General features: G+C 42.4%; 1 protein-coding gene across 2 annotated transcripts in view; it reads left to right on the plus strand.

Moving 5' to 3' along the window:
* LHPP (phospholysine phosphohistidine inorganic pyrophosphate phosphatase) overlaps nucleotides 1-24,345 on the plus strand; it is a 186,058-nt gene that overhangs the window by 159,879 nt on the left and 1,834 nt on the right. The gene's annotated exons all lie outside the window — the stretch shown is intronic.

Below are 24,345 nucleotides of genomic sequence, written 5' to 3' on the forward strand. Positions count from 1 at the left end.
TGTGCGAACAGAATCGCTCTTTCAGACGGCCACGACAAGTGCCCCTTCTGTCTGGGCGAAAATCACCCAACCCATTCTTGCGCCGCCTGTAAAAATCTGACGAGACCAGCTTTGAAGCAAAGACTACAAAGGCTAAGATCTTACCTCTGGCAAATGGCGATGAACCCTCCTACACCATCCACGGAGGCGGTAAGATTCCCCAGTCCTTTGGGCAAAAGGCTCGCTTCGGGACAGCCCGCTTCTGAGTCAGGGGTGTCCGTTTTACCACCTAAGGAGCCTGCAGACAAAACCAAATGTGCTGCTAAACAAAAGTCGTCCTCTACTGCTAAGTCCTCTTCCCGGGTGCACAATCCCACTGAGAAAAAGAAGACTAAATCAACTGTGAAAAAGTCTAAGTGAGACAAATCTTCTCGCGTTGATTCTCCACAGCCCTCTCTACCCTTGCCCATCTTAGAGGAGTCTTCGAGGGAGGCCCATGACTTTAGTTCCGACAGAGATGAGGCTCAACAACTCACAGCCTCTACCATGGCATGGAATATGACACCAAACTTTGGTCTCTTTGCGGCTGCTCCTCCGTCCAGCCTGGCCTCGCCCATTCCAACCCTGCATCAGGCCAGGCAGTTGAAAGTTCGGCATCCGATCCTGACATGCCGCCTTCCTCCCCTAAGAAACTTATGGAAAAGCAGAGACATCTCTCACCACCACGATTTCCATACGGAGATTACTTTCCGTTTCCCACAATGCCATACCAGTTCTTTGACCCATCCTTATGGCAAACTCACTTTAAACAGTACCATTCTGAACAGCAGAAATGGGCTCGTTCTATGCCTGACCACGCTCAACCATCTTCACCAAAAACTCGACATTGATCTCGTAAAACTGTACATCCTACATCGACATCAATTCCAACTCAACCCTCTAAACGGCCAAGTCGACGTCGTGATCGAAGAAACATGACCTCTCAATTCCATCTTAACCATTACACACCACGCAAAACCGTCTGGAGCTTACAAAACTTCACAAGCCTCGGCATCATGAACCTCTTCCTCCCTTTCCTGACCCAGGCTACCCATCATTGCTGGACTCATCCTCCTCATCTCAGGACAATCACTCTGAGGTCCCTTCCCATTCATATCCAGACCTCCCTACCCATCCTGATGACACGAGAGATAATCATCCGTCCTCCCCCTCAGAGGACTTTTCTTCATACTCCCAACTTATATCCAGAATGGCTCGAGCACTACAACTCAATACTGAAGAACCACTGTCACCAGAGGCGGACCCAGTGTTGATGACATCAACCAAGAGAGATCCCCACCACTCAGCTTAACTTTCAATAAATCTGTCCTAAAACTCATCAAGGAAACCTGGGATAAACCTCCTTCCACGATGCAAATTTCGCAAAGGACTGACAACCTTTGCAAAACCCATGGTGGCAACATCGAATTTCTCAATAAGCACCCCCTACCTAATTCGATCATAGTGGAGTCCAGCCAATCTCACGGACACAACAGATCCAAGGTTACATCTATGAACAAAGAGGGAAGAAAAATTAACATCCTCAGCAGAAGGATCTATTCCCTGCAATCATTCTTATTGAACAATATTAACTACTAAGCCGCAATGGGGGCATATCAATGCTACCTATAGAACAAGGTTCTACCCCTTCTTGAATCGGCGCCAGAATCTATAAAAACTGACCTAATCAACACTCATTCCGAAGCTGTAGCCCTTGCTATAGAGAATTGCGGCTAGACATGCAGCAGAAGCTGCATCTAAAACCTTAGTCTCCTCTATATCCATTCGACACCATGCCTGGTTACAATCTTCCACGATGTCAGATGAAACCAAGACATGAATTGAAGATCTCCCCTTTGACGGTACGGGACTTTTCCATCTCAAGACCGACGAGACCATGGAAAGCATCCACAAGATACGGAAGTCAGAAAATCTTAGTCATACCAACCATCCCCTGGTTTTCAATGATCCCAATACTGAACCAACCAATCATACCCACAGTCCTATCCACAACATCAATTCCAACAGTTCCATCCATACAGGCAATTCCACTCTCAACAATCTGACAGGTCTTTCACAAATCCACAACCGCTGATGCCGTCCTTTCATTCCCTGGGCCAGCCACGCCAACATCAACCCTTTCGCAAGAACCAAAGGAGGGGTAAGCCATATTAATGACACATCTTAAAGTTTTTGCTCCCTTCATTTGTTCCAAGCCCTCTTTCAAACTAGGTTGGCACCATTTCCCAATTACTGGCATACTATCACAAACGATAGATGGGTCCTCTCCATCATTGCCCAAGGTTACATGATTGAATTTGACGATCTACCCCCCTTGAGGTATATCCACTCCACACCATTCTCTCCTACCCTCCAAGAGGAGGTATCTGCTCTCCTATCCAAACATACTATTATTCCAGTTTCTCTCATTGATTGGTCCTATGGCTTCTATTCAAAATACTTCATGGTTCCAAAGAAGGATGGTGGACTATGTCCTATTCTTGATTTGAGACACCTTAATGATTTCATTCAACCCTGTAAATTCTGAATGCTAACACTGGACACTATTATCCCCTTGCTTTCACAGGAGAGACTGGTTTATCATAATCGATTATGCTAATCGTACTTCCATGAGTATGATAGAAGTACTCCTACTTCTACATCTCCATACATCCTTCCCATCAAAAATACCTCAGGCTCCACTTCAACAACACTGTATTCCAATTCTGTTCCCTTCCCTTTGGACCGTCTACGGCCCCAAGTCTATGGCACCAAAGTCTATGGCACCAGTCGCAGCCTTCCTACACCTTCAGGGCATAAACGTCTACCCCTACATCGACGACTGGCTCATCGTCTCGACATCATACCTCGATGCCATAGCAGCAAGAGATACCACCTTCCATACACTTCAAAGACTCTGGTTTGACATCAACCTCGCAAAGTCTCATCTGCAACCATGCCAAACAGTCTCCTTCATTGGGGCCAGACTCAACTCACTGCAACCCAGAGAGTCCTCCCACATGAACGGATTCTAAAAATACACAAAGCAATTACACCCTTTCAACCTCAGGGGAGGAGGTGTCTGCCCACCAAGCACAACATCTTCTTGGGCTCATGGCCTCAACGACGTCAGTAATACAGCATGCAAGGCCCAAGATGAGAGCACTTCAGGCTTGGCTCCTATCTCTCTTCGATCCCATAGCAAACCTACCATCCATGAAACTGACTGTTACCCAAGAGCTAGCAGATCAACTCCAATGGTGGACATACCTCCCAAACCTTCTGATCGGACGACCTTTTTCCCCTCTTCAACCAACAGTTTTTATTGGCTTGCTGTTACTTCACCTGGATAGAGCAGATAAACCACATGCTGAAACTTTTGAATTGCAGTGTTACAAGCGTGCCAATGGAGATTTAGAGTGACAGTCACTTCCCACTAATTGAATGGGCAGCTGGGTGCCTCAATCAGTCTTTAATGCCTTTGATTTTTCCTCCCTTTTGACCTTATTTTGGATGAACTGCTTTCCTGTCTAGTGGGCAATGACATCATATTTCTTCCTCCTCATCAGCAATGAACCATCCATGGTGAAATTTTACTGTAGCCGTGGAAGTGAGCGAAACTCAGTGTCTTGAAGCAAATAGTTTGGCTTGGGTATGCCAGGATTCATCCCTCCAATTAAAGAAGACAAGAAGGGGAATGAGAGAAGTCACATGGAAAATCAGCAGAAAGCTGGCTGAGGGAAATACCAGGGCTTGCCGGGATGGGAGATTTCACTGACTTGTCATTTCTGTCCATTAGCAAGTAAAGTTTTCTGTGCTTATGTGGCTATGCAGTTAGCTGCCAGAATCACCCAGCCAGAAGAAGAAATTGACAATTCATTTTTACATCTTACATTTTACATTTCTGAAGAGTCATACTACAACAAAAGACTCTATGATAAAGCTGGATCTCCAGCTTGTGTGATTTAAGTCTGTGATGAGCTCGGCTTAAATGAATCTTTTATTCAAAAATTCTCTGTTCTGTTTGGTGGAAAAGCATGTGCCAATCTCAGGCTATGCAGAAAATGGCTTAAGCAGAGTTTTTGTCGCCCCATTCCACTGGCTGTTCTCTTCACATCACTTCAGGAATGCTTGTGGGGGGGGGGAGTGTGTGTGCAGATTGAACATGTCTGTGTATCAGTGCTCCCACGTCATTCCCAAACTACAATATTTGGTACAGTATTGGGTACTATTTGATACTCTAGTTGGTACAGTGTAGTCACACATACTGCTACTGTACTGAGACTAAGATGTTTGTGTAAATTACAGACATGTTAAGGTTGGGTTAACAGAAAAATAAAAGTTGCCCATCAGCTCAGTGTAGACTGGGCAGAGTGTGGCCTTTCAGATATTGCTGGACTGCGACTCTTAACAGTCAATGGTGAGGAATGCTGGGAGTCACCGTCTAACAATATCTAGAGGGTGCCACTTTGCCAGTTGCTGCATTAATGGGATTTAGGTATCTAAGGGATAAATGAGTCCTAATCAGAGGAGACACGTTGTTAGTTGTGATTAATGCATCCCTTTCACTTCAATGAGTCTATTTTTGTGTAGGGCTAATGCTAAATTTAGTTGTAAGACAGCAGTCTTACACACATTTATCTGGAAGGGAGCTCTGCTCAAAACAGAGTTTTACTGCTGAGTAAACATGTACAGAATTGCACTGCTTAAAAATTAAGAGTTCTCTTCCTTAGGACTGAAGAAATCAAAGAGCCATTTAATCCCCAACATTCACGTTTAGGGATGTTGGAAATATTAACAAAGGAGTATATTATCTGATCAGGATGAAAATAAAGAGATGGTGGAAACTATATGTTGAGGAAATGTACAGAAGAAATTTAAGGATGATAGATTATTTTGAAGAATTTTTTTATGAAGAACCTGCTATTTCACCAGAGGTAGATAGGATACTAATAGAGCTATTTCAAACTGTAGGGAGTAAGGTTGTGAGCAAATGTTTGAGGCTGCCAATAATTATGGCTGAAAAAAACGTTAATATTGCAGAGGGATGACTGAGGTAGTCAGGTTTGTTAAATCAGATTTTGAAAGACTCCCATGCTTAAGTTCTGAAGAGCTATCTTTGTACAAATAAAGCTAGTATGCATATTCCTGGAGAGGGAGAGACATTCTTGCTATGGCAGATGTTATCATTAGGCAAGAACTTTCTCCCATTAGATACAGTCTATCTCTAAAGCCAGTTTCTGGACCTCATCTAGCAAAATCTTAACAAGAATACACCAACAAATATGGAAAACAAAACAGTGGCCTACAAAATATATGTGCAATATGTTCAGTATACATTCTGGTTCCAGAGAAAGGAGATGCCAAAGACTGTAGGCAAGCAAAATTATGGTCAAGTTTTCCCACAAAGACATTTGCCGTTATTTAGCAAAAAGTTCTAGAAGTTCAAGCTGGATTCAGAAAGAAAGAGGTAATAGAAATCATATAGCAAATATATATACATTGGCTATTTAACTATTTCAAAGAATTTCAGAAAAAAATATTTTGTGCATTGCAGATTATAAGAAAGCATTTGATTGTATATATCATGAAAAGCTGTGGATTATTCTAAAATAAATGGGTGAGCCACAGCATTTTATTATACAGATGCATAACCCATATTCTAGATCAGAAGCTGTTGTTAAGACAGAATACAGAGAAACAGGGCTTCTAAGAGGCAAAGACAGACAATACTGTACTTTATTTCTCTATCTATTTAATTTATCTGCAGAATACATCATCCAGAAAATTGGATTAGCTTCAGATGAAGGAGGAGTGAAAATTGGTCTAAGAAATACCCATAATTTGTGGTGTGAAGATGACACCATATTACTGGCAAGAAAGAGCAATTACTTGAAAGAACTGCTGATGAACATTGAAGAAAGAATGCACAAGCAAGATTGCAGCTGAGAATTAAGAAAACAAAAATAGGAATCACATAATTATTACATAACTTTAATACTGACAATGAAGAAATTGAATTGCAAATTTTATGTGGATTGGTTCAGTTATCAGTCCAAATGAAGACTGCAGCCTAGAAGAAAACTGGGTCTTGAAGGGCAGCAATGAAGGAACTAGAAAATATTATTTAAGTGTAGGGTTTTATTTTTAAGAGACCAATATCAAAGATCATCCATATTTTAGTATTCCCAATATTTTGCAAGGATGCAAAAATCAGATGAAGAAAGCTGACAAGGGAAAAAATAGATTCATTTGAAATGTGACATTGGAGGAGATCCATGAGCTACCAGAAGCAAATAAAAGAGTTCTTAATCAAATCAAGCCTGAATTCATACTATAAGCTAAAAAAAACTAAACTGAAGCTGTCCAGCCAGAAGAAACACTGACTGGAAAAGACAATCATGCTCGGAAAAGTTGAAGGCAGCAGGAAAAGAGAAAAATTTAATATGAGATGATTTGACGCAATAAAGGAAGTCAAAGCCTTTAATTTGCACCACCTGAGCAGGACTGTTGAGGATAGGTTCTTTTGTAGATCATTAATTCATAGGATTGCCAAGGATTGCCAAATGCTTTTTGTTTAGATTTGTAAATAATAGCAACAGTGACACATTTGTTTTGTGCTTTCTCTTGTTCAAAATTATTTTTGAGCATTTTCTGGCTGTAATCCTGGAAGCAAACTACTTACTGCCCACACGACCTCAGCTGAAATGTGATCTTGCAGGTGTTCAAAAACGCTTTATGATCGCTATGCTGTGTGCCCAAGTTTCTGTTTTTTCAATACATGTGCACAGTTGACTGGCTCATAAAGGCTCATAATTATTTTGGCAGAGGTAGTTTGGAAAAGTACACCAATTTGCACCTGAAATGCTGCTTCATTTTTTTTTCTGTATGTCTTCAGTGTGTTCATACGTTTGCTAGCATAGTAGAATGTTCATGTTTGTCCACAGTATAAACATAAGCCCTTTCAGTCCTCTGCTACTGGAAGCCAAGTGAGGAGGGGAAATGGCTGAGTACAGGCAACCAAGTTAGGAACGCTTGACTCATCCATCCAGTGATGTTTCCATAATGCATGTCAGATTGGCTATTGCATCCAACCTCTAATGATTGCTATGTTGTTTATGAGTCACGAATCTGAGGCTTGAAATCAACCTCTTCTTCTTTGTTGTTTTTTTACACCTAACAACGATGATAATGATCCTTGGATTTGTATCATGCGTTTCAGTGCCATTGTATTTTCATATAAACTCAGTCAGGTTCCCCAATCTATTGGCTGTTCAGATTTGTCATACTGTAGCTGCTGCCATCTACGGTTAGTATGGCCATTGGACCAATGCTGATAGAAAATAAGATTGTCTCTAGGACCAGTCCTCTTACTATGTGAAGTGCTTCCTCTGCCCCAGAAAGGAGAGCTAAGGCAGTGGCAGTGAATTGCGTTCTACCTCCTTCTGGAAGTCACCAGTGTTGGTGCTCTGAAGAGCTCCGCTATTGTTCCCGTGCTTATGCTGAAGCCGAAGAGGCAGGGCCTCTTGGTGAAGCCACTTGCCGAATCTCTCAGTCTCACCTACCCGGTGGGTGGATCTGTGTAAAGACAGGTGGGTCTCTGAAGAACTATGCTGGCAAAAGCTGACTAGTGCAGCTCAAATGGTTCTGAGATGACTTTTCTGAAGAGTGAGCCATTAGGAGATCACCAGTACAGGCATCCAGTGGCAGGGGCATCACCTGGTAGTGGCAAGAGGAATGGCAAGATGTTTTATATTATCACGGTTAGAAAAACACTTAGAGAACCCATTAAGTTGGAGAAACTGCATTATGTTTTCTTTAACCCTTCCAGTAAATCCAGTTCAGTCTCGCTATCCATATATTGCTAGGAGTACAGCTGAGGCTGAGAGAGGCCACCAAGTTAGCTCATAACAGGGGTGAGATCTGAAATATCTCTGGAGGAAGAAATAGGAATTGTTGAGGCCTTTCTGAATCTATTAGCTGAAACAAGATCCAGGAAAAGGAGAGTACAGTAGTAGTTAATCACCATGGCTAGAAGCCAACAGTAGCACTGCTCTCACACAACTGGGGCCCATTGCAAGGAGGCATCTGAAACCTCTGTGGATGAACTTCTATTTTGGAAGCCACAAGCCAAGATGGCCACTACTCAGCCTTAAGGTGAAAATGGCTCCCCCTTTGCTTTCAGATGCTGGAACAGCACTCACGCCTCTGCACGCGCATGCACGCAGAGTTCAGGCTGTTACTAGAGCTTCTCATACATTCTGAAAGCCCGTGTAAATTCTTTGACAAGGCTTTTGAATCTTCCAGTATTATGTAGGATATTGTCCTAGTTGTCCTAGTTCACTTAATCTCACTGCAGAGAAAGAGGTTCCTTTCTGTTTAAAAGCTGAGTCATTGGCACTATAGACAGCTCATGACTGGGATGTGGGATGCTGCCTGTCTCAGTCCATAGCCACCCTAATTAGTGTCTAACTGTATTTCTTCCAAAGGCTAAAAGTAGAGGTAGGTACTTTCGAGAGAGGTAGGTGATGTTGTGATGGAGAAAAGGTGTGTCTCTGTGACTTCACCCTCTACCCCTAGGATTAAGGACTGATAGTGGTATTCAGATAGATCTCCGAAGGTCACTGACTGTGAAAATAACCCCTCTCCCCCAAATTTCACATTTCTGTAACAGCTCAAAATTGGTTCAGCCCCACATTGTGTAGGGATGGGTGGTATTGAACCAATGTCACTGAATCACATGATCACTTTACACAATGCCATTTCAGAACAATGGATATGGAGCCTGGAATAGCATTTGGGGCGAGTTATACAGAGTTTGGATTTTGCCTGAGAGTTTGGAAAGTTACCTTAAAAAAAAAAAATCTACAACCTGCCATGCTGGTTAGGACATTGTTGGAAGCTGTTGTGGATGGGTGGAATGTCTCCAGGCACTGGCATTAATTGCTTGGCTTTCTCACAATAAGGGCATGTCTTGTGTCATTTTTATTCACTACAATAAAACAGTCCGAATTGCCTTCCTATTTTGTCTCTCCTCTCCTCTATTAGCATATTTAATGCACATACCCATAGTCCGAACTACCCATGGGTGTTGGAATCCATAATATGAACTTCATTCTTTTTTCTCTGAGGTAGCATGGGAAAGACCCAAAAGTTAACCTTTTCAAATTTGGTGAGTTAATAAGTACACCATCTGTTACCTGTTAATTCTGTAACTGTACTTAAGGTAGATACTTCGTTGCATTGCCTGGAAGCTTTAACGTACATACATCTGCATACCTAGTCCTTTTTGGTGATTTTGAATTGTTTCTAATTACGCTTGAGTGCTATGTGGGGATAAAAAATTCAGCTTATTAGTAATAAAACTAAGCAGACAGATGGATATTAACCTTGGATTTTAACAACCGAACAATGATCTCTTTCCCTGATTTTCTCAGCAAACTGGCAGAGAGGGGAAAACATATATGACCATTTGCTGTTTGGGGGCGAAAGGAGATGCCATTTTATTGAAAACAGCTGTGCTACACTCACGGTGAACAGCCGTGCTCAGTGCATCCAAATAAGACATGTGAGAGCTCTGATTACTGCTTTCCCAGCCAATTCAGCATGGGAACGCTTTTATTTCTATCACTGTCTAATAAACTCACACTCTAAGTCCGTGGTCCCGTGGCACATTTCAAGATAAAAACTTATGTATTTATCTTTTATTTTCAACACATACCCTTCCAAATCTCAGATTCAAAGGGGATTAATAGCATGAATTGGATTTAAAGAAACAAAGTGAGTCAGCATTGCAAGAATTCAGAGAAAAAAGAACAGAAAAAATACATATATTGGAATTGACTCATCAATATCTGAAAATTTGTTTCTTAAGAGGAAGTTGCAAGTTTCAGAAAATATCCAAAAGGTGTATAAAAATGCAACGGTGTTGTGTTGCTTACATGATTCCATCTAGCCTGACCAGAGCTTTGCCACAGCAAATTATATAGGTTATCTTTGAGATAGTCAGTTATAAAGTTACAGTAAAAGTAATATAAACAGTCTGTTCCAAAGGTACTTTTTTAGATTTAACAAGGATTTTTTTCTCTAGTTACTTTCAAAAGTTAATTTTTCACAGTATTTCAGTCATTTTTGAGACATCCGACAGGAATTTTTTGGATGCTGTGCTATTCTGTCATCAAATTAACTGGCAAGGAAAGTTTATTGGGGGGGGGGTTCATAATATCAGAACTGGCCACTGGCAGAAACCACAGAGCATTTCTCTCTATTTTTCTGGGTTGTTGGGAACATCAGTGTATGTGATAATACTGCACAAGGCAATGAATTATCTGTACTGTTGCAACAATAATGATAAACAATTTGGCTCCCCAGAAGTAATGAGTAACAAAACTAATTTGTTTTTTAAAAATACTCTTCCAAGCTCTGAGTCTGGCATACATTCTGATTTTTTAAGTCAAAAATCACATTCAAAACATGGATGCTCAGCAGCTGGTGAGATGATTGTCCAGCATGGATGAGCAGACAAATTTTTTGATTTTTTCTTTTTCTTTTTTGTAATTTAGATACTACTACATCTAAGAGGTAGAGGTTTTGGACTTCTCTACTGATGATGAAATATCTCAAAAGCTAGGAGAAAGTAATTTAGTTCTTATGGACATTACGGTATATAGTTATCTTTATAACATTTAAAATCATTATGACATCATTATCAGATGGTGATGATGGTCACTGGCAGTGATGACGCTGATGACAAATGGATTTCATTTTGGTATTCAAAGCTTATTTGATATATAAAGAGAAGATATTTGGCTTGGACATGTTGTGAGAATGTCTGACGGTCAGATTCCAAAAGATCTCCTGTATGGAGAATTAGTGCAGGAAAATTGCCCCAGAGGGAGACCACAGCTGCATTACAAGGATAGCTGCAAGCGCGATCTGAAGGCCTTAGAAATGGACCACAACAAATGGGAAACTTTGACATCTGAGCATACAGCCTGGAGGCAGGCGGAGCAGCATGGCCTCTCCCAATTTGAAGAGACACTTGTCCAGCAGGCCGGGGCAAAGAGGAAGTCCCGAAACCACCAAAATCAGGGAACTGGACAGGGGACAGATGCATTTGTCTTCTGTGTGGAAGGGATTATCACTCTCGAATTGGCCTTCTCAGCCACACTAGATGCTGTTCCAAGACTATTCAAAGCACGTTACCATATTCTCTTGAGACTGAAGGATGCCTACATTGGCTCTGCTGAGGACTTGATAAGGTCTGTTAGCCTTAGGGAGAATGTGTATCTACTGTACTAGTATAATTTCAACGGCAAAGGGAACTCTTACATCTTACCTTCCCCCTTTGGTATATTATGCACCATCATGGATTAGATATTCTCTTCCCCAACTGCATTGGGGAGAATCGGCTTTTACTTACATACTTGGAATGTAGTAAATCATGGTTTCAAACTAATACAGTGGTGCCTCGCTTAGCGAATGCCTCGTTTAACGATGAATTCGCATAGCGAGGGGGTTTCCCGGGAAAATTACTGCCTCGTATAGCGAGGCTGTCTATGGAGGAAACTCGCATAGCGATGTTTCCCCCATAGGCCCCCGGCAGGCGCTTCGGAGCGGCCGTGGGAGAGGTCTCCCCGCGGCCCCTCCGAAGCGCCGGCCAGCCAGCAGGCATTCTCCGGGCGGGCGCTTCGGAGCGGCCGCGGGAGAGGTCTCCCCACGGCCCCTCCGAAGCGCCAGCCAGCCCCAGCTGGTACCCTATCCGCGCCGCCTACCCGAGCCGTTCTCGGACGCCTGGAAGTCCGAGAACGGCTCGGGTAGGCGGCCCGGGCAGGCTACCAGCAGCGGGGACAGAGTGGGGGGGGGTATCCGGAAGGTTTCCAGGCGAAAGCCTGGAAACCTTCCGGACACCCCCCCACCCTGCAGCCGCCGCTTGAAGCCTGCCCGGGCCGCCTACCCGAGCCGTTCTCGGACGCCTGGACGTCCGAGAACGGCTGGGGAAAGCAGCGCGGGGAGGCTTCAAGCGGCGGCTGCAGGGTGGGGGGGTGTCCGCTCCCAGCATCCCCCCACGGCTTGGATCCAAGCTGTGGGGGCAGGCTGAGAGGGTGGTGGGATTGGGATGCCTTTCAGGCATCCCGGGCTTGGATCCCACCCGCCGCCGGTTACCCTAACTGGCGGCGGGTGGGATCCAAGCCCGGGATGCCTGAAAGGCATTCCAATCCCACCACCCTCCCCCGCGCGGCTTGGGTCCGAGCCGCGGAGGCTACCCCAGCCATGGCCGGACTCTAGGAATGCATTGAAAACCGGATAATCCGTTCCTATTGGAACGGATTATCTGGTTTTCTCCCCCCCCCCCGCGCGGCTTGGATCTGACCCCCGGCGGCTAGTCCAGCCACGGCTGAGGTAGCCGCCGGGGGTCAGATCCAAGCCGCGCGGGGGGGGGGGGGAGAAAACCAGATAATCCGTTCCAATAGGAACGGATTATCCGGTTTTCAATGCATTCCTATGGGAAATGGTGTTTCGCATAGCGATGGTTTCACATAGCGATGTGTTTTTTTGAACGAATTAACATCGCTATGCGAGGCACCACTGTATTTAAGAAGGTATTGTGTCCTATGTGAGCATTCTGTCTACATCTCCATCATGTTTCCTTCAGCTCGTTTCTCTACCATCCCTGTGTTGGTGGGAAATTTGGTAGAAGAAAACTTGTTTTATACAGTTAGGGTTTCTCACAGGTAGAACTAGTTTGTTGGATAAAATTTGTGTGGTTGTGAGTCCATTGTGAATTGCTGTTTTGGATGGTGGAGCTCATTGCATCCTTAAGTCTTTTTAAGCTGCCCATTGAGCTAGGCGGTGGCTAATTATAATACCAGTTTTGGTCAGACCACAAGATTGGTCACATCCTGAATTAAATTATGTGGTGTTTCTTTCACCAGGTTAAGGAATTGTATGAATGAGCCCTTGGACTTTACTGTAATTATTTTTTAAGTCAAATTCAAGCTTGTTTGATTCTGTTTTTAACAAAATTGTTAATTGCACCTATTTTTACAGGTACTATATTTGCTTTGTAAAAACTAATTAAAGGATCTTTTATTCAGCACATTTAATTTGTTTATGATCTTAAGTGTTTTGTCCTCTGTTTGGATATAAACAAAGAGTATCAGTTACTATCCTTACACACATTCTTAAGCATTCAGAAATCTACTGTATGAAACCTTAATTTTTTTTAATCACTGGTATAATGAATAAATGTTTTTGCAATAGTTGTTCTATGAAATCTTTTTGCTCTCCATCCTTATTTATCCCATAACATAATTTTTAGTTCCTTTCCTTATGTACCTGTAAAGGTAAAGGTAAAGGTTCCCCTTGACAATTTTTGTCCAGTCGTGTTCGACTCTAGGGGGCGGTGCTCATCCCCGTTTCCAAGCCATAGAGCCAGCGTTTGTCCGAAGACAATCTTCCGTGGTCACATGGCCAGTGCGACTTAGACACAGAACGCTGTTACTTTCCCACCGAGGTGGTCCCTATTTATCTACTTGCATTTGCATGCTTTCGAACCTCTAGGTTGGCGGGAGCTGGGACAAGCAACGGGCGCTCACTCCGTCGCGTGGATTCGATCTTACGACTGCTTGGTCTTCTGACCCTGCAGCACAGGCTTCTGCGGTTTAGCCCGCAGTGCCACCACGTCCCATTCCTTACCTGTAACTGATTATATTTGGAAATGAAAAGTTTTGAGTGAATCTTTGTTTTCCTTCTTTTTGTATGCTCAAAGGAATACATGCCTGCCACCCCTGCTATTATATAAATATGTCCACAAGATGGTTGTTGTGGGCTTTCCGGGCTGTTTGGCCGTGTTCTAAAGGTTTTTCTTCCTAACGTTTTGCTGGTCTCTGTGACCAGCATCTTCAGAAGACAGGAGTCAGAACTCTGTCTGTGCTCTGGAGCAGTTTGTTGGATAGTTGAGTATTTATAGCTGTGGGATCAGCTTTTGTCCTTTTCAGGAGATGGGTGATCATGGTGATCAGTGTGTTTTTTGTTGTGGGTCTATTGTTGTGATAAGGGGGAGATATGATCTGTCACTGTGATCAATGGGTATCGTTAGCTGGTCTTTTGTGTGCAGTGATAACTGGTCCTTGTGGCTGGGTAGAGTTCATTGACCCTTTGCAGGCTGTATTTTTCAGTGCTGGGAGCCAGGCTTTCCTGAGTTTTAGACTTTCTTCTATTTTATTGAGGCTCTGCTGGTGTTTGTGGATTTCAGTGGCTTCCCTGTGCAGTCTAACATAATGATTGCTGGTGTTGTCCAGTACTTCTGTGTTCTGAAATAGAACTTCATGTCCAGCTTGTTTCAGGGCATGTTCAGCTACTGGTGATTTTTCTGGTTGTTTTAGTCTGCAGTGTCCCTCATGTTCTTTGATTCTGGTGTGGATGCTGCATTTTTTGGTTCCAATATATACCTGGCCACAATTGCAAGGTATCCGGTATACTCCTGCAGTGGTGAGGGGGTCCCTTTTGTCCTTTGCTGGCTATAACATTTGTTGTATTTTTGTGGTGGGCCTGGATACAGTTTGTAGGTTGTGCTTTTTCAAAAGTTTCCCCATGCGGTCTGTGATGCCTTTGATATATGGCAGAAATATTTTATTTGTAGGTGGCTGTTTTTTCTCTTCAGTTTGGTGATGTTTTCTTGGTATGATGGCTCTTGTGATTTCATTCCTGGAATAGCCATTTGCCTGTAGGGCCCAATTCAGATTGTTGAGTTTGGTGCTGAGAAATTGACCTTCACAGTTCCGATTTGCACGGTCTACCAGAGTTTTGATTATGCCTCTTTTTTGTTGTGGGTGGTGGTTGGAGTTTTTGTGTGGGTACCGGTCTGTGTGGGTGGGTTTTCTGTAGACCTTGTATGTCTACAGAACATAGACATAGATGTATGACCATGACATCTAAGAGAGGGAGTTGGCCCTCTATTTGGGTAGATGCTGTTGAGATGGTCTAGAAATTCTTCCAGTTTTTCTTCAACGTGGTTCCAAATTCACAAAAGCTTAAGAACATGGCCAAACAGCCCAGAAAACCCACAACAACCATCAGATCCCAGGCGTGAAAGCCTTCGAGAATACAATGTCCACAAGACGTTGTATTGAATATAACACAACTCCACAGTTTCAGTGATATCCTCCTCACATCCCATTCTTGGGTTGGAAACATATTTAGTCACGTGCAACCAAGCCAATGGAAACAGACTGCTGCCCTCCCTAGATGAACACCTCAAGCCCCCCTGGAAAGGAATGCTGGATGAAGTGAACTCTCATGTAAGAGGGAGGGAAAGAGTATTTTCTGAAAACTGGATAAAGATATTTTCAAGGACCTATTCTAAGTAGATCTAGCATCCAACTATTTCTGTTCATTCTCTACCTTATTTCTGGATTTAAATGGCAAGATAACTGAGCTTTATGTATTTATTTATCTTAAAATATATTTATCCTGTGTTTCTCCTTAAAGAGGACTCAAGGTTCCAAGAATTAAAAGACAGTATTTAAGCTAACAACAGTGAGTATACAATACTAAAAGTATTAAATTAATACAATATTTTAAAAAAACATAAGCAACACCGAAACACATTCAATGCAGTAAGGTAAAACAATGTGTGTCTTGATGGTGTGCAAACATGGAAAAAAGACAGGCAAACCCCAGAAACTATGAATGGGAAGTTTGTTGATTAGATCATTTAATAAAAGAAGGAGGCTGTTAAGTCATAAATTTTATCTTACAGCCCTGTCCTGTCACTGTTTACTGAGAAGCAAACCCCAAAGCATTCAGTGGGACTTGTTTTCAAATAAGTATGCATAGAACTGCAGCCATGGTAATAAAGACATTGACATGTGACAGGAGAATAGGAGCCAGATAGTTTTCTGTTTACCTTCCTCTTGCCCTATGAAGCTATGTGTATTTACGCTGAAGCACATGGGATTACTTTGGAATAACCAAGGTTCTCCATTGCTGCAGGAAGCTGGCCTTGCTCCCAATCAACAAAATGGCTTTGGCAAGGGGGAACAGGCTACAGTTCCATTTTATGTACAAGAAACTTGAACAAGAATTCTTCCCCTGGTGATCTTTATCTCAGTTATTAACTTCTTAATGTTTGTCAGGGACATGATGGAGCCAGATTCTTAATGGTTTAGCCATGTTGTTAATCGTCATCTGTCAACTGAAAGCCACAACAAAAGAATTGGAACCTGGTTATTAGTCAGTACTCTCTGCTGGGCATCCTGCCAACCTTTCCTAGCGTCTTCAGTTTGCATGCGCAGCGGCTTTCTGCCTAGCCCACCTTCTTCAGGTACCTTAGTAGCACGAGGGATGCTCCCGGCTCCAGTGTCCTGAATACAATACAGCTGTTGGTATATGTTAACAAACCCAAATATGTCCTCATGGGTCATTTATTCAAAGCCAAAGTGTTTGGCAGGCTCTTCTACATAGGAGCATGTAGAGCTGGGGAAAGTTATATTTTTGGACATGTTGGCTGAAGAATTCACTGTTTTAAACTTTGGAGTTCACTTGCACTGGGAGAAAGTTGTCACAGGAAAACAGAGCTGTGTGCTGATATTTCCTGATATTTACTCCATTAATTTATTTACTTGTGAAAGGAATAATTGTTTTGTTTTTCCAATGATTTGCACTGGAAAGAACAGTGCAGAGGGTCCTGTCTTCCAACCACTTGGCCTGACCAACCTGAAGGATGATTGCATGGCATGTTACATTAGGTTGTCGGCATACTAATGTGATAATAGTCCACCAGTTTTCACTTGGCTGTATCAGGATTTTAACATTCAATAACATGTGGAATCATGTAGGTCCATGTGCTCTTTGTATAAACAAATTCCTATTTATATAGCCTCTGTTATTGCACAGTCTATATTTTTATCAGCCTTCAGTACAAGTCAGCTCAGATGGGCCAACTAATCCATAAAATGTCAGGGGGTGCTTTTGCTCTGGGCACACCCCACTGATGGGTTCAACTACTTTTTAGGTTGTATCAACAAGACGAATAAACTAGACATCATTGGCCAGGTTTTTTTTTTGTGTCCTGTTGTTTCTGTATACATCTCCCTTTTCATCAATAGTATAGTATTTATTTCTAAAACTGAAGAAAGTTTTCTTTTGCCCCCACACTGCAAGAAGAAAGGGGATTGGAGAATGTCATTGTGTTGGGGTATATGGATGTGGCTTCTTTTCAAAGCAAAGCAAAGTGTGCTGCTTATATACCACCCCATAGTGCTTCAAGCACTCTCTGGGCGGTTTACAAGTTAGTTATGCAGGCTACACATTGCCCCCCCCCCCAGCGAGCTGGGTACTCATTTTACCGACCTCGGAAGGATAGAAGGCTGAGTCAACCTTGAGCCAGCTACCTGGGATCGAACCCCAGGTCGTGAGCACAGTTTTGGCTGCAGTACAGCGGTTTAACCACTGTGCCATGAGGCACTTTTCAGTTACTTAGATTAAAATTACTGGTGCATAAATCTATATACAGTGGGGTCTCGACTTACGAACGGTTCTACATACGAACTTTTTGACTTACAAACCGCTCTCATAGGAATATATGGACTCGACTTGCGAACTTAGATTCGAGTTACGAACTCTTTTCTTTCCTTTTTTTAAAATCTAAGTCATCTTTGGTTAAAAGGAAAAAAGAAAAAATATCCCCCTCTAGTGGCAGAAGGCGGAATAGCAGCTTCCCATTAGTTTCTATGGACGGAAAAGAGCAGATACGGATTAAATGGTTTTCAATGCATTCCTATGGGAAATGCAGATTCGACTTATGAACTTTTCGACCTGAAAACCGCCTTCCAATATGGATTAAGTTCGTAAGTCGAGACCCCACTGTACTATCCCTATAAATGTGTTTGGAAAGCAAGATGCTTTTTTAAATAAAGAAAACAATTTTTTCTTCAGCATGACAGGAAATGACACAGTGTGTAAAAATAAGAAAGGGGTGGAAATTAATGAACAGTCTGGGTGTTGCAGGATAAGTGATAGAAGTGGAACCAATTGTGCTTCTGCTACATATGCATAACACTACATGTGTACCTCCAGCAGGTATAATTACCTGCCTTGTAAGTGTACCAAAATGATATTGTATCCTGTTATCTTTATGTAACATTAAGAGCCAAAGTCACGTGTTTCTTTCTGAAATAGCTGTTCTCCAAATCAGTTTGTATGTATTTCTCAGGAAAACACATGCTTAGAGAGGACCCATCGAAATCAATGAGACTTATGTGAGTTATAACATAAATGAATTGGGATAAATCCAATGTTCTAATGACAGAGCGTTCAAAATGATTCCTCTCCACACAGGGCTTTCTGCACAGCCTGAAAACTGGCTCTCGAGTGGTCCCAGACCTCTGCAATTGATTTTGGGGATGCACAGCAAGCTTCTGTGAAGGAGTGGCCCCACCTCCTGGTTTTAGTAGTTCAGTCCCCCAGTTCACCATTGGCTCATAGCCATTCATTTCCATGGGTCTGTGCTATGTATATAGCCAACTGTTGAACTGAGGGCATCAGCTATATATATTTAAATAGTAGTGCTTGAATTGGCAGGGTTTAAATATGATGACATTGTTAGCAAATTGGGAGTGTAGCCAATTCTCTTAAAATACCCTATGTGAACCAAGTCTTTTTTCTTCCCCAGATTAAAAGTGCAGAAATACTTTTTGCAGAGTTGTTTGTCAGAGAGACTTGGCTGTTGCCCAAGAGGTAGTGGCACGCCTTCCTGCAGCTTAAATTACACTGCTCCGGGAAGAATGTGGATCTTGTTGACCGAGTTACATTATTGATCCTCACTATGGAATTATACGAGGAGGGCTGTTTGATTAAAAGTCTCTAAGCATAGGCAACGCATAGTCAGAACAGGGGGTACTCCCCTCTAATTTTTGAAGTGAGGCTTCCCTCCTCCTTTGATCCACAAACCACCCCATCTCTAAGGGAAAATAAGAAAAGTCTTTCCTTTGGCTAGGCGGTACAATTCCCAAATGAGCCAAAACTAAATGGGAAAAATGCTCCTTAACCGCTACTGTGGGTTGGTCACAAGCCAAGGGACTGAACATTTATGTATTGCACAATGTTTGGAAATACTTGTGTCCAAAAGGTCTCTTATATGCCATAAAGTAGCCTGGTCTCCACTGTGGGTGCAATTAGACAGCTGCAAAAGTGTGCACCTGATTACACTGGAAAGTGTCACTTTCACAGGAGTGATCTCCTTTAAAGCAACCCTTCCATCTGCCTGGGAATCACTTTAGCCCAACCCCTGAAAGTATCAACCCTATAGGTAGACCAAAAGGTCCAACTTTGGCATGGATTGGGGTTGGGATGGAGCACATTTCCCTATACATTGTGTGATTGCCAAGAAATAGATCACACCAGACTGCTCTGGAAGTGGTCGAAATTGCAATCTATTTCCCTGTGTAAGATTACTTACACCTTGAGTGTCTATAGGTGGATGGGAAAAGCATGGAAGCAGCTTCTGGTTCTCTAATAATGTTAAATGTGTTTTCTTAATAATATTTCCATGATATGAATGGAAAAACATCATTTCCCTGTTTCACTACTACTACTACTACTACTACTACTGCTACTGCTACTGCTGCTGCTGCTACTACTACTACTACTACTACTACTACTAATAATAATAATAATAATAATAATAATAATAATAATAATAATAATAATAATAATGTGCAATCAAGTTGATTCCAACATATGGTGACATTTTCCTGCTTTTTTACTTTCTGTTAAAAGTCTATAGCTTGATATACATCCTTGAGGTATTGACCCAAGCTATTAGCAGCTCAGATCTCTACCTTGAGAGCCTTATTTTCTCCCACTGCTATGTCTGAACTTGCTGTTAAACCAAGTTGCCACATCAAAAGGTGTGCTGCGTTTATGTGTAGTATAAACACGTTGCTTTTGGAAAGAAATATGATTTTGGAATTTTATTGAAGAAGTTTGACATATTTTCAAAATAAAACAGTCAAGCCTTGGATTTTATCTCCTGCTGTGAAGTAAAACAAATGTTTCTGTGTGACAACAATAATTTTCTTCCAATTGAATTGAAAAAAATAAAATAAAATACCATTGGCCTGGAAACCATTTATTCTTGTCATTCGCTGGAAGGTTCTGGCAGTTCACTAAACTCTGATGTGTAAAAAAGGAAAGAAAACACATTCCTTTGAACACTGGGCTTTATTTTGTAGCTTTGCAAAGGAAACTGGAAAGCAAACAGCAGATTACCAGATGGGCTTATGTATCAACAATGATGAACATTTCTGAGCTCAAGGTTAAAAGGTATTATGACTCTGCTATGGTATCCTAATTCTGATGTTACTGCTGCAGTACAAAGGGAGACCACTGTTAGACTTACCTTGTGCAGGTATCCAATTCAGAGTTCCATGTGTGTCTGATGCATGTACACAGAGGCCTTCTATTTCTTTTATTTGCTGAAGAAATTTTACACCACTCCACAGCCAAAAAGACTCCCAGAGAGGCTTAGAAAGACCAGAAATATCAAACCTGTCTACAGGCTTGTAATCTAAAAGACAAAAGGAGATAAAGAGGAGTTAAAAAGCCAACTGGGATCCTTATAGTCCTTAGGCTAGGATGCAGTTGGACATTAATGAAGTTTAATGTCATCCCAGTGTTGTGATATGGAGTCTCAGAGCTTGCACAAGCATTGCCACTCCACAAACAGAGAACCCCTTTATGGAGACTTGACTTATGGTTGTGGAAGGAAGCCCTGGGGTCTCCTTGTGCAAGGGAGACTACTCATGTTGTGCAAGCAGTTTGCCTCAACAGGATCCTGGTCTTTGTTCCAAAGTCTCACGTCCTGTATTTTAGCAGAAAAGAGATCTCTATTGCATGACTCAAATAAGGAACAGTGACACAGCTTCAAAAGTTTACATTTTTGTAACCACCTTCTCAGAATCATACTGGTTGGGGCGTTCTGTGACTTGTTGTTTAAACAAGTAACTTTTCTGAATTCTGGCCTATGTAGCCAGTAGATGTCTGTAAGAATACTTGCACCCCAATAGTGCATCAAATTAAGGTCCTGGGGTGAATATCAACAGTTTCAAAACAAAATGTTTGTGACTTCTGGGACAGCTATATTGCTTTGCATGTATCTCAGATGTGGACCTTATTTGTCATAAATTTAAAGTGTGCATGTAATTAAGCACATTATGCATATAAACAGCCAAGCTAGTATTTGTAGTCATCTTGCTTCTGTGTACAGGCAATGAGCATGAGATAGTTGCATGCACTATGAATTACGATCCTATTTTCAAATCATGTTAAATGCCATGAAAAATTTGCCTTTTGACCATGGAATCTAATGGTGAGCTAAGATCAGAGGAGATGTGTGAGGTTTACTATTAGTTCTTTATATTTAGGGGTCTTCTATATGCATTTATTGGGAGAAAGGCAGCCTATAAATAAAACAAACAAACAATCAGATAAACATATAAAATGTCAAGATGAGGAGGCTGAGATTCACCTGTATGTTACAGTTGACACTGGGCCGCCTACATCTAGAGATTGGGGCTTAGGTAGTTATAAAGGGGCCCGGAATCAGCACCTGGGTTGTCACAGATATTCTGGGGCCTGCATTGGCTGACAATCCTTGCTGTAGCATCCTCTCTTACATCTTACTTGTAGAAGTGTTTCATAGTCTGGGTGTACCTGGCCACGTGTATACCTAGTTACAGATGCTCATTTTAGTATGGGGACAATGTTTGTGTGCGTCACATGGCTGTCTAGAGTTCCCTCCCCGGTCCTTCAACCCAGTGTCTAAAATTAGCTGCACTGTTGACATTCAACATTTCAAAAATTAAAAATAGGAATGGGCAGAGTGAAGGCCACCAGGTGTTGTTGGATCACAATTCCCCTATTGGCCTTGCTGGCAAAGGGTCATGGGAATTACAGCAAAACAAATTTGGAGGATGTCAGATTTAACATATTGCCCAAGGGACTGACTTGTGCGAGCAATATAATGTTTGAGGTTTGTACTCAATACCACAGCAACAACTTCCACAAGAAAAGAACTCTGGAAAATAACCATCTGTTCTCAGATATTTGTGCTATGGTAATTGTGCCAATTTGTCCCTTTCTCATATTGGGCTCTTGAGTGCATGTGAGTAGTATTGTCTGAATAAGGCACGAGGCAGAGAGAAATATGCAAGAATATTCAGCTTTTTGCCTCAGGGTAAAATACTTTGAGGAGAAGATAGCATTTTTGTCACATGCTTGCATCTGTGGTTGGTAAACTCATAAATCAAACAGACCCAAATAATCTTCTTGGTAATGTTCCCTTTTTTCTTCTCTGAAGTTAGGTAATTTTTAATCTTTTGACGCTGGATATTTTGAAAATTGTGTCTGCCTGCCTCCCTGTTTGTCTGCCTGTCTGTCAAGAACCAATAAAGAATAGTCTTAAGGGGAGTTGTCAGTCGTTTACAGAGAATACAAGGCTCTTTCATGTGCTTGTAACTTTGTTTAGCCAGCTCACTCATCAGTGAAAGATATTGGTTCTTGTAATCTTCTGGAATTGACATTTTTAATGTTTTCTGTCTTTCTATCTGTCCATCTTCCTATCTTTCTGTCTGTCTATCTCTTGACTACTGATGAAGGAATAGTCCTCAGGGAGTTCATAAGGAATTTAATCCACATGAGAAAGTAAAACTACTTCAGAAATGTGCTCAGAAGGGAAGAAGCCCCTTCGACTTGTTCTGACAAGTGTCTGTTGAATCTGACAAGTGGCAGCCGCAGTCAGCATATATCCCTTGGGAAATGTATATTCACAGGTAGCGGAAATACCCTACAGTAAATATACCCTTGACTTCTCCACTGTTGAAAAGAGGAAATGGAGAGTGATTGAAGTCCTGCTGCTGTGTGCTTAGTCACTACAGGATTAGAACTATCTCCTCAATATTTATCTAGTCCTGATTCCCATCTGGGAGGACTCCAAAGCTCTCATTCTTCCTGCATACACCCCAGCCAAAATACACTTCTGGGCTTTGGGCCTTGAGGTGGAAGAAGAAGAAGACCTACAGAAGAGCATGAATTGAACTAGGGATGGGTCGACATTTTGTTTCGGTTCACTTTTCAGTCAGATTCTTCCAACACTTTTTACATCTCTATATCCAGAATGGAAAGAACTTGAGTTTTTTTTAAAAAATAGTTTGAAAGGCAAACTGCAAATGACAGAATTGGCCATCCAGTCCAACGGCTTTGGATTCTAAGCCCCTAAAATCCTTGTTTTCAATTGCTGTGTATTCAACCACATCTGTGCTTGAATGAAGATTGCCATCTCAGTTTTTGAGAAGCTCCAATATGGCAGACAGGTACAACCTTGTCCTGACTATGCAGAAATGGTGGTACCTAGAGCCAAATGTATCTATTGAATTTGGTGAGGTACAGAGGGGGTAGAATTTCATTTCAGGTCATTTTTGAGTAATTTATGAGAAATGACAAGTCATGTGTTTGAGTTAGAAATAACTTGAGGCTTTTGGGAGGTTTTAAAGTGAATCCCTACAAAGAACAAATGAGCTACAAAGGAGAGAAATTTGTCCTGACATCCAAGATGTTACAGTTAAGCTGTCCCTTCAGCGCTGCCTGGGGACTGTACTGCAGTGGATGCAGGAGAATGGGCTGAGGCTGAACCCGGACAAGACGGAGGTGCTGAGGGTGGGCGCCCCCACAGTTGGGGATTTGGGAAACTCCCTCTCTTTTGGGGGGGTGACTCTGCCTGCCAAGGATGGGGTCCGCAGCTTGGGGATCCACCTGGACCCGGCGCTTACTATGGAATCCCAGGTGGCGTCGGTGGTCCGTTCCTCCTTCTTTCACCTCAGGCGGATAGCTCAGCTGCGGTCCTACCTTGATGTTGGGGCACTCACTACCTTGGTACATGCGCTCATAATCTCAAGATTAGACCACTGTAATGCGCTCTACGTGGGGCTACCTTTAGGTTGCTTCGGAAACTACAGGTGGTGCAGAATGCAGCGGCCAGATTACTTAGTGGAGTGAAAAAATACCAACATATCTCACCCACTCTGGCCGCTTTGCATTGGCTGCCCATCCAATTTTGCATCGACTTCAAAGTGTTGATGCTTACGTACAAAGCCCTAAATGGTTTAGGGCCTCGATACCTGGTGGAACGCCTACTTCCACCGAGATCTACCTGTGTCACTCGTGCGAGCCAGGAGGTGAGGCTGAGGGGCCTAACGCCGAGGGAGGCCCGGAGGGAAAAGACAAGAAATCGGGCCTTCTTGGCGGTGGCTCCTCGCCTCTGGAACA

This window comes from Pogona vitticeps, chromosome 3, assembly GCF_051106095.1.
Source record: "Pogona vitticeps strain Pit_001003342236 chromosome 3, PviZW2.1, whole genome shotgun sequence".
NCBI classification, from domain to species: Eukaryota; Metazoa; Chordata; class Lepidosauria; order Squamata; family Agamidae; genus Pogona; species Pogona vitticeps.